This window comes from Zea mays, unplaced genomic scaffold (genome assembly GCF_902167145.1).
Source record: "Zea mays cultivar B73 unplaced genomic scaffold, Zm-B73-REFERENCE-NAM-5.0 scaffold_23, whole genome shotgun sequence".
NCBI lineage: Eukaryota > Viridiplantae > Streptophyta > Magnoliopsida > Poales > Poaceae > Zea > Zea mays.
The window spans coordinates 387,917-405,000 of NW_023366849.1; the positions used below are offsets into that span (position 1 = coordinate 387,917).

The 17,084-nt window shown below is 43.1% G+C and overlaps 1 protein-coding gene and 2 pseudogenes across 3 annotated transcripts in view; 1 reads left to right on the forward strand and 2 right to left on the reverse strand.

Annotated features, from left to right (window-relative positions):
• LOC118474227 (NAD(P)H-quinone oxidoreductase subunit 2 A, chloroplastic-like) overlaps window positions 1-17,084 on the reverse strand; it is a 70,905-nt pseudogene that overhangs the window by 49,951 nt on the left and 3,870 nt on the right. Inside the window, exon 1 of the transcript XR_004853973.1 lies at window positions 1-17,084. This exon is cut by the window's left edge and continues 49,951 nt beyond it; it is cut by the window's right edge and continues 3,870 nt beyond it. The product of XR_004853973.1 is annotated as an NAD(P)H-quinone oxidoreductase subunit 2 A, chloroplastic-like (transcript).
• The window catches only part of LOC118474230 (NAD(P)H-quinone oxidoreductase subunit 2 A, chloroplastic), a 69,055-nt gene that overhangs the window by 49,951 nt on the left and 2,020 nt on the right, over window positions 1-17,084 (reverse strand). The window contains exon 1 of the mRNA XM_035963712.1: window positions 1-17,084. This exon is cut by the window's left edge and continues 49,951 nt beyond it; it is cut by the window's right edge and continues 2,020 nt beyond it. The gene's annotated coding sequence lies outside the window, so the exon portion shown is untranslated.
• LOC118474224 (ribulose bisphosphate carboxylase large chain-like) lies at window positions 3,306-4,784 on the forward strand (annotated as a pseudogene). Its single transcript, XR_004853971.1, has one exon. The product of XR_004853971.1 is annotated as a ribulose bisphosphate carboxylase large chain-like (transcript).

A 17,084-nucleotide genomic window follows, 5' to 3' on the forward strand; every position in this document is an offset into this window, starting at 1 on the left:
TAATAGGAGAGAGATGCCGATAATTGGAGAAGGCGAGACCAAGCCTGCCGGGAGAGGAGAAGTGGCTTACGAGGCTAGAATAGAGTTGGTTGGTGCTGATACCAGTAGCTGCAGCTGCCGGGGAAATCTGTCCTGTCGGTTCGCGAGGAGTTGAAGTTGTTTGTACTTACTTAGACCCCAATGAGTCTATGGCTTGCCAGCCTCTATCTAGTCCTCTGCAGGTCAGGTAGAAAGACGGAAAGACTTAAAGGGAAGTTCTTGTTCTTATCTAGCGCAAAAAGCATAAGGATGAATTGGTTTTCCCTTCAAGCCACAACAGCGGTATGAGTTAAGATCCAAATCTAGCAAGAATCTTTCGCCACCCACATAGGAAAATGCGAGCAGTTTACCCACACCTATTCGAAGAACCAAGGTAGCTGCCTTTCCAGTCGAGTCACTTCTCTACCAGTACAATAGCTGGGTCTCTTTCTCGTTGGCACCATCCCTTATTCTTAGAATTCCTATGGCACTTCGAAAGATCATGTGCCCTGAACTCGTACGTGACTTATCCTCACTGATGTCAAAACCCAGCAGATTGTACTTTTTCTTTGAGTGGCCAGGCCAGGCAGATCCTAAGAATAGAGAACCTATGGCGTCTGAGATGGGTGAACGGCACACCCTACTACGGCGTGTTTATGTCATTGACACAGCTCGAGTAATAGAGACACAGATCTTGTTTCTTGGCTTGGGAAGACTTCCAACATAGAGTTCCTTCCCTTCAATGGAACAGCAATCGATGAATGGAGTTTGAGGATTGTCATAGAATAGAACAGAACTCGCCTCCACCTAAGAACTTCACTTTGAAATCCACAGCACGAACACGGCTCTTATAGATTAGGTTTCCTGGGAGTTCCCTTTCTTCGAGTACTATCCATACAATATTAGTGACCCTGCTCCTTTCCTTGAATTGTGATCTATTGCCTATGGTGGCTTCGGCTTAGGCTGTTGATTAATGCCTTGGTGTGTTTTCTTCTTGTTTCTTCTCTTCTTCTTGTGATCTTGATTGCGCCTGTTTGCACTTAGCTTGATGTGATTTTCTTTAGGCTCAGCTCTCCTCTTTGACGAGAATCCGAAAACTTTCCTTTCCTTGAAAGGGGAAGTCCGCCACTCCACTAAGACCGCTTGCTTCTCATGCGCTGATGAAGTTCGTACCACTTCTTGCTGTCGAAGAGCTAGGAATCCAGTCACTCAGGAAAGCGTAACTATACTATACTATACTATCTATTTACGATAATTTGATTGCTGACAACATCACGCTTCTCTTTCTCCAGCGTCATGCCTTGTGACCTCTAGTTTCAACCTCCTAGCATTGGCTTCACTTGATTAGAACCATAAGCATTTGCATTCGCGACCGTCCTCGTCCCAGGTTTTGTTCTTCTTTGCTTTGGTGAGGTATACCTCTATCAAATGTGCTTAGCCTTTTCGCTAGTGCTATTTCATGCCATTGGTTTGAACTGGATAGAGGGGAAGGGCCTTACCTTATCTACAACTATCTAATTGCAATTCCGGATAGCATAGCATTATTCTTAGCCGAGGAAGGAACCGTTGATGGCGGAGTTATTTGCACGGATTTTCCAGCTATATGAAGATGAGGCTAAAAGACGCGGATAGAAGTCCGAAAATTAGTTCAAAAAAGGCCACAATCGTTAAAGAAAGGGACCTTGATCCTTTCATCGTTTTTGCACTTGAAAAAGAAATTTGCAAAGCGGGTTATTAACGAATTGAGTTTACTTTTCAGTTGAGAACCGTCCAGAAGCGCTGAAGAGGGTGTCGGAATCATTCGAGGCTCCTGGAAGTTACCAGCGAGTGCCGGATGAATTGAAGGCTCGACGACTCCCTCGAATCCTGCAGGGTTAAGGGAGGCTACCTGAAGCTGCTGGAAGGCGAGAATCGTTTAATAAACAGACTGAGTTATAACCCATATTATAGTTATAAACTATATTCATCAAACTACAAACTACTAGAATTGGAAATAAAATAATGATTATACTCGGCCAGCGAGTAACAAGAAGGTGGCACAATTGAGGGTAGGAAAGAATCCAGGGTAATGGTCAATACTGAGAACATGAATTCCCTTAGCGCGTTGGATCATCGAATAATGGAAAAATTCCTATCTCTGGTAAGACGGGTTCATCAACTCATTTCTCGGTCAGATATTGGTCAACAAAAGTACAATTGGAACTTGTCACCAGCCTCATCTGGTGAGGGATCAGCTGTATCGGCTTTCCCTAGTGATAAGGTCTGTGAGGTTGTGGAGAAGATGAAGTTGATACACACTACGGAATTCTTTCTTCTTTTCTATTGCTTTTTTAGAAGAAAAAAGAAAGATAACTCAAAACACGTATTGCTGCTTCTTCACTCTTTGCTTGATCGCATATTCATGATGTTAACCCTTCTTCTATTTGCTGAAGCTGGGCATTGGTTGGGATTGAACCTACGGCACTACTTATGATGCTATCAAAGGTATTGAATCCGTAAGCTTATTGATCGCATATTGCACTTCTTTTCTGGAATGAGAGAGGAAAGGGTAGAGAGAGCGAGGATATGCTTAATCCGCTTTGGGAGGCATATGCATTTCAGTCTGCACGGGCTTACAAAGAGGCAGGCATTTGGATAGCACAGATAACCGAGACAGGAATAGTTGTCACGAGATATGAGAGGGAGAGTTTCTAGATGAGCAAGAAGGCGTTAAATATATAATGCAAAAAGGAACTACCTAATAAGCCAGCTCAGCTCTATGGTTTTTGCAACGTTTCAACTAAACTAATTGGAAATGCCTGCTCTTCGATGTTACAAGCTAGCCTTGCTACGATTTCCATATAGGTACAGAAGATTGTGATACCCCTCCCAGAGTGTATGCTCCAGATGAAGCTAGCTTCCAAGCGAATGAACTGTAAAATCTCTACTCTTTTGCCATCTTATTCTTACTTAAGAAGCTTCTCTAGATCGACTTCTCTTTCTTCATTAGGCAGGCAGGTTCGCCGCTTTGCCATGCCAGGACGAATAGAGTTAGCGAGCACGTAGCATTATCTATATCAGGAGCTAATAAAAGTCAAGAGATCAAATCCGTGCACTGGCATTTTGGAAGTAGCATTGGAAAGAACTTGCTTTGCATTTGTACACAGGGTGTACACATTATATATGAATGAAACATATTCATTAACTTAAGCATACTCCTTTTTTTATTTAATGAGTTGATATTAATTAAATATCTTTATTTTTTTCGATTTTTGCAAAGGTTTCATTTACGCCTAATCCATATCGAGTAGACCCTGTCGTTGTGAGAATTCTTAATTCATGAGTTGTAGGGAGGGACTTATGTCACCACAAACAGAAACTAAAGCAAGTGTTGGATTTAAAGCTGGTGTTAAGGATTATAAATTGACTTACTACACCCCGGAGTACGAAACCAAGGATACTGATATCTTGGCAGCAAGCATTCCGAGTAACTCCTCAGCTCGGGCGCCTGAAGAAGCAGGAGCTGCAGTAGCTGCGGAATCTTCTACTGGTACATGGACAACTGTTTGGACTGATGGACTTACCAGTCTTGATCGTTACAAAGGACGATGCTATCACATCGAGCCCGTTCCTGGGGACCCAGATCAATATATCTGTTATGTAGCTTATCCATTAGACCTATTTGAAGAGGGTTCTGTTACTAACATGTTTACTTCCATTGTGGGTAACGTATTTGGTTTCAAAGCCTTACGCGCTCTACGTTTGGAGGATCTACGAATTCCCCCTGCTTATTCAAAAACTTTCCAAGGTCCGCCTCACGGTATCCAAGTTGAAAGGGATAAGTTGAACAAGTACGGTCGTCCTTTATTGGGATGTACTATTAAACGGATTATCCGCAAAAAATTACGGTAGAGCGTGTTATGAGTGTCTACGCGGTGGACTTGATTTTACCAAAGATGATGAAAACGTAAACTCACAACCATTTATGCGCTGGAGAGACCGTTTTGTCTTTTGTGCCGAAGCAATTTATAAAGCACAAGCCGAAACCGGTGAAATCAAGGGGCATTACTTGAATGCGACTGCAGGTACATGCGAATAAATGATTAAGAGAGCTGTATTTGCAAGGGAATTAGGGGTTCCTATTGTAATGCATGACTACTTAACAGGAGGTCGCAAATACTACTTTGTCTCATTATTGCCGCGACAACGGCCTACTTCTTCACATTCACCGAGCAATGCATGCAGTTATTGATAGACAGAAAAATCATGGTATGCATTTCCGTGTATTAGCTAAAGCATTGCGTATGTCGGGGGGAGATCATATCCACTCCGGTACAGTAGTAGGTAAGTTAGAAGGGGAACGCGAAATAACTTTAGGTTTTGTTGATTTATTGCGCGATGATTTTATTGAAAAAGATCGTTATCGCGGTATCTTTTTCACTCAGGACTGGGTATCCATGCCAGGTGTTATACCGGTGGCTTCTGGGGGTATTCATGTTTGGCATATGCCAGCTCTGACCGAAATCTTTGGAGATGATTCCGTATTACAATTTGGTGGAGGAACTTTAGGACATCCTTGGGGAAATGCACCTGGTGCAGCAGCTAATCGTGTGGCTTTAGAAGCCTGTGTACAAGCTCGTAACGAAGGGCGCGATCTTGCTCGTGAAGGTAATGAAATTATCAAAGCAGCTTGCAAATGGAGTGCTGAACTAGCCGCAGCTTGTGAAATATGGAAGGAGATCCAATTTGATGGTTTCAAAGCGATGGATACCATATAAAATAAAAAAGAAGCAAAATAGAAAGAGAAAAAATAAGTTAAGAAATGCAGTAATTCTTCTTTATTCCTCTAATTGATTGCAATTCAATTCGGCTCAATCTTTTCTAAAAAAAAAAGACTGAGCCGAATTGAAATAGATCTTGATACGATCATGAGACTTGACAAATCGAGATTCTTCTATTCTATATATCTAGAATATAGAAAGGTATAATACAATAAACAAATATAAATAAAAATATAGTATTATCGTACGATAATGGAATCAAATACGCAGTATTTACAGAAAAGAGTCTTCGTTTATTGGGAAAGAATCAATATACTTTTAATGTCGAATCGGGATTCACTAAGACAGAAATCAAGCATTGGGTCGAACTCTTCTTTGGTGTTAAGGTAGTAGCTGTGAATAGCCATCGACTACCCGGAAAGGGTAGAAGAATGGGACCTATTCTGGGACATACAATGCATTACAGACGTATGATCATTACCCTTCAACCGGGTTATTCTATTCCACTTCTAGATAGAGAAACGAACTCAAGGAGAATACTTAATAATACGGCGAAACATTTATACAAAACACCTATCCCGAGCACACGCAAGGGAACCGTAGACAGGCAAGTGAAATCCAATCCACGAAATAAATTGATCCATGGACGGCACCGTTGTGGTAAAGGTCGTAATGCCAGAGGAATCATTACCGCAAGGCATAGAGGGGGAGGCGCGCCTATACCGTAAAATCTATTTTCGACGGAATCAAAAAGACATATCTGGTAGAGTAGAATCGTAACCATAGAATACGACCCTAATCGAAATGCATACATTTGTCTCATACACTATTTCTGGGGGGATGGTGAGCAGAGATATATTTTACATCCCAGAGGGTTGGAGATACTATTGTTTCTGGTACAAAAGTTCCTATATCAATGGGAAATGCCCTACCTTTGAGTGCGGTTTGAACTATTGATTTACGTAATTGGAAGTAACCAATTAGGTTTACGACGAAACCTAGAAATCGATCACTGATCCAATTTGACTACCTCTACGGGATAGACCTCAACAGAAAACTGTTGAGTAACGGCAGCAAGTGATTGAGTTCAGTAGTTCCTCATAGAAAATTCTTGACTCTAGAGATATGGAGAAGACAAAATTGTTTGAAGCACGCACAGAACCGGAAGCGCCCCTTGTTTCAAAGAGAGGAGGACGGGTTATTCACATTTCATTTTATGGTCAGAGGCGAAGCTAAGCAGTGGTAATTAAGACCCCCGGGTGAAAATAGGGATGTCTCCTACGTTACCCATAATATGTGGAAGTATCGACGTAATTTCATAGAGTCATTCGATCTGAATGCTACATGAAGAACATAAGCCAGATGACGGAACGCGGAGACCTAGGATGTAGAAGATCATAACATGAGCGATTCGGCGGATTTGGATTCCTTTTCTATATATCCACTCATGTGGTACTTCATCATACGATTCATATAAGATCCATCTGTCTAGAGATCGTCATATACATCTAGAAAGCCGTATGCTTTGGAAGAAGCTTGTACAGTTTGGGAAGGGGTTTTTTGAGAAAAAAGAAGAATCTACTTCAACCGATATGCCCTTAGGCACGGCCATACATAACATAGAAATCACACGTGGAAGGGGTGGGCAATTAGCTAGAGCAGCAGGTGCTGTAGCGAAACTGATTGCAAAAGAGGGTAAATTGGCCACTTTAAGATTACCATCTGGGGAGGTCCGTTTGGTATCCCAAAACTGCTTAGCAACAGTCGGACAAGTGGGTAATGTTGGGGTGAACCAAAAAAGTTTGGGTAGAGCCGGATCTAAGTGTTGGCTAGGTAAACGCCCCGTAGTAAGAGGGGTAGTTATGAACCCTGTGGACCACCCCCATGGGGGTGGTGAAGGGAAAGCCCCCATTGGTAGAAAAAAACCCACAACCCCTTGGGGTTATCCTGCGCTTGGAAGAAGAACTAGGAAAAGGAAAAAATATAGTGATAGTTTTATTCTTCGTCGCCGTAAGGTAAGTAAATACGTAACTAGGAATATGGAAAATTGCATTTTTGGAATTTGCAATAATGCGATGGGCGAACGACGGGAATTGAACCCGCGCATGGTGGATTCACAATCCACTGCCTTGATCCACTTGGCTACATCCGCCCCTTATCCAGCTAAAGGATTTTCTCTTTTTTCCATTCATTATTATTCTATTTATTCTGACCTCCATACCTCGATCGAGATAGTGGACATAGGATGCCACTCTTTAAAATGAAAAAAAGGAGTAATCAGCAAAAAAAACGAATCCTTTTGTAGCTCGTCATTTATTGGCAAAAATAGAAAAGGTCAATATGAAGGAGGAGAAAGAAATAAATAATAGTAACGTGGTCCCGGGCATCTAGCATTCTACCCGCAATGGTTGGCCATACAATCGCGATTCATAATGGAAAGGAACATTTACCTATTTATATAACAGATCGTATACTAGTATTCTCTTAGGACTTGGAAGTGTAGTTGTCTTTCCTTAGCTGCACAGGCAGTAAAAGTAAAGAGCTAGAGGTCGGATCCATCCTCTCCTCTATTAGGCTAGGCTGAGCAGCACTTTGCGCATTCAATACGGCACTATTTGAAACTGGGCTATTTGAACCTGGTCAACAACTTAACTTCTCTTCTTGCAGCTTTGGGTTGATAAGATAGTTGGTTGTGGCTTAACAGAATTGGTACTATGTCCATCCTGATCTGTGACTTTGACTCTTGCTTTGATCCCCACGTTCCATTAGAACGAGTGTAGGAACCCTCTCTTGTCATAACCTATTTGATTTACGAGATCTATTATTCAATAGATAAGCCACTTCTCTTGGTCGTGGGGGAACTATGATCGATTCTATACCTAATATAAGATATTGAATGAAGGTAACACAGAATTCCATAATGGTTTATAGCAGCCGTTAAGTACCCGTTCTTTCCTGGGCACCGCTAATCGGAATACAACAACCGTACCATTTTGTGGAATAGGAATCAGCCTCACATCATAAACAGCCCAGGGTTTAGTTGTTTCCCCGGAATAGGCCTTGCTCAGAGGATACGAATCGAAAGCCAGTCTTCGAATGTGCTTAGCCTTTCCCGAGGATATTACCTTTTCTTTGATCCAGCGAGCAGAAGTCTTTCCCTTAGCATTGGTTTCATGGCTTAGGAGTACCGGTACTGTTTGAATTGCTTTGCAAGGAAATAGTCGTTGTAGGATCGTATCTCCACGGAAGTACCGTTGTAGGATCTACTGCCGTCTACTACTATTATATTATACTATACGAGAATTTCCACCTTGTTGAAGATCTGGTGGTGCTACCCGAAGACTTAAATGAATAGCCATCGCTGTTAAGAACAACCGATGCCTTATGTATGTGTATTGGATCCGCTCTTCTGTTAGCATGAACACATGAATGAGATTCTATTCCTCTTCCTTATTCTTAAAAAATAGAACCCTAGGTGCGGAAGTCAAATCAATCCTTGTTTGTACATCGCTGAACTTACATACCCGGGCCCGGCTCAACACATTCTTTTAAAACAATCGAATAACGGCTTTTCCATGACTTGGCCATTCAATCTTGTGAACTAATCGAGACCGAAATTGGATAAAGAGATACAAAAGGAGAGGAATACCCAATCGATGAAAGAACATGAAACCCTTCTGTTTCTATAGAGGTACGGGAAACGGTTGGGGGCAATAAAGTAGGTGAAGTGGTTGGATTTTGCGAGCTGTTCCAACCACTGCTGGATGTGACTCCAAGAGCCGAACGAGAATGAATACCACACAGAAGAGTCAAGACCGGGCTCCCTAATAGAATGTTTAACCGATCCATTCCGGATCGATCGAATTGGTACGGAAGTTGTAACATGGGAAAAGCACAGAAAACACGACTTATTTGAATAACCCGGTGACCTACCAATTGTAGAAGTAGGATTTTTGGCAAGCAATAAGCACTTAAATAATACAATTCGAGTGTACCAGATTCTTTATCATTTCGAGGAAAAGGTTCGGGAGGAAAGGGAAACAACAGAGAGATCCGAATCGAACCTAAATGGGAATGACATGAAAAATCTTTTTCAAAACCTATCATTAAGGGCGTGACGACGATATACGAGAGGAATAAAAAAAAACTCGTGATTGGTGTGGAGGGGAAGATCTGCTTATGAAATTGTTCAAGAAAGAGTCGTCTCATTTCCTTATTTCTTCGTTCTTTCGAATTCATTCACTTCGACGGCTGGCGCTACGCTAGCTTTGCATGATTAGCTCCGACAGAACAGGTACTGCATTTCCTTAGTTGGATCCGCTCTTTCTCTCTCGTGCAGTTGTTGCTTCCGGCTATTTATTCAGTCGTCAATCAGCATTGATCCGGGTAGTTAGTCAGTCTCTCTCTTTTTTCCCGTCCTTCTCTATCTATGAAATTCCTAATTAAGGGAGTTCGCTTTCCAATATCTAAATGTTCATGCAAAGCAACAAACGAAATGCAAGAACTGTCACGCAGAAGTCACACAGTATGCTGATCGTTCTGAAATGATAAAAAGTATTGGATTTCATAAGAGATTCATACATAGAGATCTAAACTCATGGAAGGGCCCGGCCACTTTACTGCTTGATAGCGGCACTGGCTCGTTCTGGGCAATAAGTCGACACCACTCTTACTTCCTTCTTTTGAACTTGTGTAACACCACTCGGCACTTCTTTTGTCCTTGTGGAATAGAGAAAAGTCTGTTTTCTAGCGAAACTCGATCTCGATAGTAAATCATTGGTACGTACGAGTCCCTTATTTGTTGAGAAATTCTTTGTTGATTCGCCTATTCCACGCTAAAAAAAGGGGGACCGAGATCTTCTTTGAACGACTGATCTGCGACTTCCTTCCGCTCGTGTATCAGCAATAGAGTTTGTTTGACAACAGATCCCAATGCCACCTGCTTTTAGCCAATTCGTCACTACTACTACTCTTCCTCGGAAACTCATCCGAATCAGAAAAGGATGATTCCCTAGTGGGAAATGGGAAAAGTACTACCAGCTATTTGACCTCGATAGCCTGCCCCAACTATCTATTCTCCTCCGGCACCTTCCGGCAAGGCATCCCTACTAGAAATCAGAAAAAAGGCCACTTTTCTGAAACGCACTTTCTTCTTTTCCATCCATAGAGGGAAAAAGGACTTGTCAACTTTTGCTGCTATATGAAACGGAAGTGGCGATCGCTGATGCACCAATACAACCTCTTGAAAGGGGAAGGGGCGCGGGGCGGTACGGAGTTGTCCCATTCTCCTAAAGAAAGCGGCAGTGGAGGGGCACTTGTGCCGTCAACCGCACCTTAATAGCTCAGCTCAATCGAAATACCAATAGGAAGATGGCATTGAAACTATAAACAGACCGAAAAGATCCAATCTTTCGAGGGATAGTTTGGGATTAGGGTGCCATCCTTGCCTTTCCATCCCGAACCGGATATACAGAACTGTGATAGAAATCTAGGGACAAAGGTGCCATTCATAGCGGTAGATGGCGCGGAATGCCTAAACAAAGAGAAGGGGTGTAGCGAGATCCAATGAACCCTGGCTCTTACTCTTAAGGAATTGGAGGCAGTGGACAACACACACTTATTTATTTATTTAATATTTAATCAAATGAAATGCCACCAGGGAGTTGATGCCGTGCTCCCCAAGGAGAGGCCCCTGGAAAAGCCTTGTTTTTTATGTTCTGGAGCTGCCATCGTCTTATTCGGACCCTTCCCCGCATATGATCCCGCGCAACAACACGCAACTGCTAAGCGGATATGGAAACGAGAGCAGTTCGCCTCTTTCGAGGGATGTCCCAATCGCTTACCCGAGTCGACCCATGGCCCATACCCCTATTTTGTTTGATCTATACCCAAAAGGTATGGAGCTCTTAAGCCCTTTTCGAGGCGAGGGATGGATATGGGCTTCCCCTGCCAACATCTCTAGTACTAATTCTGGACCTCTTCCCAAGCTGGGAACCAGTCACTCTTTAATTCGGGGAATCGAGATGCTGTTTACTTTGCAGAGGATGGACCCGCGGGAGCCCTAAAGCATGTGCCAGAGGATATAGGCCTAATGATGACCCACCCCGTGCTTCTACAACTACCTGTGTGGGTTACCTTGACCCAAAGCTAGGAAGTAGCTTTATTAAATTCAATATTATTTCTAGAGCAAGCTGGTTATTTGGGCGAAAGTTGTGAATCGTATGGCAAGCTTGGGAGCCATTCCTAAGAAAGTGCAAACTTCTGTTCGTGTAGCATTCCTCCGTTCCTGGGCCTGGACCACCTCTTCATCACCCGATTTTGCCTCGGGAGAATGGATTTACAATTCCAAAAGTAGATTTGATCTCACCTAGTGGCTGCCAGTGGCACTATTTCCTGGCGCATATCATAAGATCAACGCGCTGCACTCTTGTTCGATTCGTGCCGGTGCCGGGATACAATACAGATCAGATCTTTCTCTTTAGCCAGGCCATTCTCTAGAGGAGAGTTCCGAGAATGAATTCCAATCTGGTACCAATCTCCGAAATCGTATTGTAGAGTTCAATCAAAAGGAAAGAAAGAGTTCTCACTTTCCAGTGCGCCAGTTGAAGACTGCAGTTCTCCAGGGCCAACAAATCAAACTGCAATCGATACCCAATGAGTAATAATGTGTAGAATAAAAGAACGGATCGGGACCTACACCTAAGATTTCGGATCTAACTAGATCTGGTTCGCTTGTGGCTTCAGGAGAAGTGCCAGCTTGATGAACCGACCCAAGCAATAGTGGCACTCCCTTCTTCGTCTACTGCGGCACGCTAGTGTTCTCGTAGATTAGATGAATAAAAGTGTGAGCCAAGGGAATCCATAGAGATTTGCATAGCATAAAAAATAGAAGTTGTGCTGCCATCTCTTTTATCATCGGCAACATTGTCTTCTTCGAAGTGAGTTCCGGCATGAGTGCTTATAGAACGGATGGGACTGGGATTGAGATTTTAAGTAGTGGTTGCGTGCGCCGGTAAGTAGAGTAGTGGTTGCGTGGACGTGTGCTGACTCGAACTCGCTGGTAAAGAAAAGAGAGTAGAGTCTAGGGAAGTCTATATAAGGGTGCCGCTTCCATCCCTCTAGTACGGAAGATATCACTCATATCGGCCGCAAAGGCCAGGCCAGGCCAGGATTGATCCCTGTTCTGTTCAATTCTACGCATGAGTCAAAGCAAAGCCGTGGAAAAGAAAGAATAGGATGTTGGGTACATCGGTCCCTTGGTCTCATACAGGTGTGAACAAGTCGGTTGTTATCATGCCCAACCCAAAGAAGCCAGAAGTCTTTCTAAAATACGCTCAAGAACCCGTGTTTTTGAGGCAACATCAGCCGTTCTATCACTTTTGAATGTCATTGCCCACCTTGGAAAGACGATTTGCTTTAGTGAACTGACACATTGATAGGTAGTGGAATCCGGGCTTGGGATCAGTGGTAGAATCCGGACTTGGGATTGGGATCAGTGGTAGAATCTGTTGTTATCTAGCGAGGAATGAAAGCACTCGTTTGTTCCGGTTCGGATCCGATTCTGGTTCATAGGTTGGTAAGCCTCCCGCATACGCGACTTGTGATTTCACCTCATCAGAACAAAATTCATAGGGTAGGGTTTCGAGATCCCCAACGAAGAAGACGGAAGGTTTTCGAGGAGTTTTTCCCCCTTCCTCTTGGTTATGTAGTTGGGGAGGGGTGGTCAAGTTCTCTCCTTACCTAGTTTTAGGTCCCACTTCCTTGGCTCGATAAGCTGATTGAGATCGTTCAATTTCTTGGGTAGATCAACTTGTAATTTCGAATTTCTTGCCCTCCTCTACGGAAAGTAGGCGAACGTCACATTCATTTTTGAGACCCAAACTATACTATACTATACTATAGACCCTCACGCCAACTGCCACTATTTTCGAAGTTTTGTATCTTTCGGCATACGCTTTAACAACGTCCCCCGGTAAACGATCTCCTTTTCTTTTGTACGAGCGAATCATCTCTATAAGTTCATTTCATAGCCTTGCCTAGACTAGCGGTGGGGTTTGGTCCCTTGCCTTTGATTGACTTGACTTGCCTCGTAGAAAGCAAAAGCACTGGCAGTTTATGAACTAGATAGATCCCATGACTTTCCCTTGCCCGAAGTCAACAAAGGTCAGAATGAAACCGTATCCATCCACACGAGAAACTAGCTGCTATGAACCAAGGTTCTGTTCTCATATCCCGGCAAGCAAATAGGCCAGTGCTCAAACTGGTAGTAGAGAGGGCTTTCAAGTAAAGATAGTCAAGATCTCTATTCTCCAGGAGGAAGGAATCTCAGATCCGCCAATTCAGAGAAGAGGGATTCGTTCTATTCTCGCAACATCCATTAGCCAAGTGCCCACCCAATTCGTACAGTCCAATCCTGGCTTGTCAAAGAAGAAATCTGTTGAGTGAATGGGATCAGTGGTAGAAGTGCCAGGTGCTAGTGCTCAACCCAAAAGACAGGTGCTGAGTTGAAGAATAAGCCGGGAACGGAGGAAGCAAAGAAAGCGGATGCAAAAGAAAACGGATTTCGTAGTCGTCCTAACGCGCAACGCCGCTAAAGGCTAGTGCGCTCAAAGTATAAGTACAAGTGTAGTGCATCCGTTGCTACTGACTACCCTTCATGGGCAACACAATTAGTTTAGTTATGAGTTATGCCCTTTTTTATCGATCAAGAAATTAGAGAAATGATTTCTATCTCTATTGGGCTGGGCCATTGAGAATGATCAATAGTATTCTACTCCGGTATCAGGAACGTAAGAACTTCCCGATGTAAGGAAATCACTCCGATCACTGGGCGCCTGGGCTAATTGAATGGGGCATATGATCCATACGCTCGCTAAGATGAATTTGTCACATTTCTTTATGAGATTTTTGATAGCGTATTTGTATTTCTATAATATGAGATTGTCCAACCTGAACTGAACCGAGTGCATTTGAGCATATAGGACAGGGCTCACTAATGTGGAACGAATCGTAGTCCTCGTACGTAATATTCTTCTTTGCCTTGGGCTGAGGTAGGGTCAACGGCTGAATTAGCAAGTGAAGTGGATGCATGAGTGCTTCCATGAGCGGAAGGAAGAAAGCCTGCGAATAGCGAATCTGTTCAGTGGTCAATAAAGCCCTTGCTGCTAGGAAAGCGGTTCTGTCCAAAGCTCGGGATAAAAGGTTAAGCACTTCTCTGCGGCACTGGCACTTGATACTGGCCATAGGTTGACACCCTTGTTAGTATATGTTCACTTCAGCAGAGCAGAAAAGATACCAACAGCAGAAATACTAGTCCAGCCCCGTGAGAAGCATTGGCAAGGATAAGCTTTCCATGCTCCCAGCTTGAATGTGTATCTTTTAGCCTGAGCTGACTAGTACTAGTTCCTTGTGAAGTGCAAGGGAACGAACTCAAGTATAGATTGGCAGAACGGGTTTTTGAAGCGGGTAGCACCACCTTAAGATGGAATCGATACTAGAGAAAGGGGAATGGAATCGAGCCTAGATCACTTACTTTACTAGATCAATATCGCTCTTCCTAAAGGTTCGGCTCTAGCCTCTGTAAAAAGTGAAGAGAAGCCCCACCCCAGATATGCCTAGGCTATGTATGTTGTTCCGTCTAGTCTAGTCTTGTTTTTCTAAGGAAATAAACACCTACTTTTTCTAAGGAAATAAACAGCAATGCTGTGGTGAAAGAGAGTGGTATGGTATCTTCACTATCGCAATGTTTTCATGTTCTCAATGAATCACTAATTCCCTAGGAATAGCACAAGATGAAGCCCGAATGGTAGAATCTCGTCGTAATGGATTGGATCTAAGCAAGATTCCTGATTCATGTACTCTCCTAGTTGGGTTGTCCGTCTTCAACATTCCTCCATAAGACAGATTTCCTCGATTCCTTGCTATATTCTATTCTCGAACAGAGGTCAGTCCCGCTTCCTCCTCTTTTTTGAGTGAGTGGCTTTCTCTTTTTAGAAGTCGAAGTCTAGACCTGGCTAAGTCTGGCACCTTTCTTGTAGCAGGGCTACGTCCTAATGGATTGTTTCACGCTCGAGGCACCTAGAATGTCATCTTTGTCCAGAGCAGAGGAATGAGGACTTTCTTTCACTGAAAAGCAAAGCGGGCGGGCTGGTGTTGGTCAACCTCTACCTTGGCCTATGAGAAGCTGTAGTGTAGGTTGTTCTACAAAGGCGGCTTGTCCCTCATCAATCTTGTGGATGAGTCTCTCTGCTCCAAACCATTGGGATGAATCGATTCCATAGCACAGGCGCGTGCGCTGAGGAAGAGCGGTATGGATGGAGTCGAGATCCATTGCTGCCGCAGTCATAGGTTCGTTAGTCAGCTCAGAAGCAAGCATGAGCACGCTGTGACAAAGAAGTCCTGTTCCTGTTCTATTTGAAGTTGAAGGTGCTCTGGTGCAATCCTTACCGACAGAAAAAGATTGCAGTCGGGTTGATAATAATCGAGTGCCATTACTTCGTCGGTCCGAACCAAGGAAAGGAATCCGTTAGAAATGTTTTGAAATGGATATTGTTCTCTCTTTGATTAGGGATGCTATATGAAAAGAAGTGGAGTTTGAAAAAGGGAACGGAATGGTCAAACCGGAACTGCTAGAGGAACGAATTTTCAATAGCATAACTTGGGCTCCTAGAATATGGGTGGGGCCCTTGGGACAATCTATTTGATTGCAGGGACAGGTACGCTGAATATGACTGGGGATTTTCCTATGGGTATTGGAGCGGGTCCAAGCAGATTAAAGAGGATGAGTTGTCAGAGACTGCTATTTATTCGAATTATTTATGGTATATTTATCATAAAAAGGGGGAGGTGCAAGAGACTGATTCGGACTTCTTGCAGAGTGGAACAATGCAGTACCAGACACGAGATATATCTTTCAAAGAAGAAGGCTTTTTTCGAATAAGCCAATTGATTTGGGACCTTCGGATCCATTCTTTTTCCTATTCAAAGATAAGGCCTTTGTCTCTGTGTTTTCACGTCGAGAATTCTTTGCAGATGAAGATGAAGAGATGGCAAAGCGGCTTAGTACCAGTACCTGGAGAAAAAAGCCTCCTAAACATATGGCTAGCAACTGGTTCACCAGGAGTACGCAAGAAAGGCAAAAGCACTACGAATTATTGATTTAGGAATGGGAATGGGCTAGAACCCTGGGCTCTTCCTTATATAATTAATGGTCTTTTCATTCTAATACTCTATCCGAGAGTTCTCAGTATTTAGCAAAGCTGTTCCTATCTAACGGAAGGCTCCTGGATCAAATGACAAAGACATTGTTTGTGGAGAAAGAGGTGGCTTTTCCCGGATGAAATGAAACATTTCATTTGTGTAACAGGAGAAAGATTTCCCACTCCTTAGCCGTAAAGATATGTGGCCATGAAAAAGGGAGGGGATTCAGTGGAACAGGATTGGCCGGGCGGTAGAGTCGTGGAAACACTTGTTGATTCCTATTTTGGACCCTAGCTCCATGGAACAATATGCTACTGCGGAAACATGGAAGAATTGCAATCTTAGATCAAAACACTATGTATGGGATGATATGAACTGCCTAAATAAGAATTCTTGAGCGTCGAATAACCTGAGTACTAACTACATCAAACAATTTGCATTAATGAAACTGTGTAAATCCACCGGATAATAAAAAATACGCATGTCTGATGAAATGGTTGTTGCTATCTGTTTCCATAACGAATCCACTGAATAAGTAAAGAAAATGGGCCCTTTCTCTTCGTCTCAGATCGATGGATCTTCTCGATTGGAAGATCTCCCATATGGATAATACACATTCCAGTTGACCGAGCCTAATGCTAATTGTTTTGTTCCGAAGCAAAGATATCCGCGGAGGCCGGTTCGTTCGTCCTATTCTGATATTCAGGACCAAGAGGTCCTGGATTCTCTTTCGGATAGGCAGGCCCTGAAAGGAGAAGAGAAGCTGAAATGCCAACGGACCTCTGTCTATTCTCTAATTCACCCGATCCGATAGTACCCGTTTTTGGAACGTCCAGTGCCAAAGTCACTGAATGGGTAAGTCACCAATCCAATCCCTTTGACAAATCGGGTGTCATATTAGATATCATATTCTATATATATAGAAATATCATAGAATAGAATAGACATATAGAATTTTTGGTTGGGAAATTCGAATGAATCATTGAGTGAAAAAGGAGCAAAGAATGACAAAAGATGAGACTCTACTAGTCTTCACTCTTGTGGTTTCCTCGGTTTCTATTTTCTTATTCGGGATCTTGCTTTTCATGGTTCTCATCTCTGCAACTC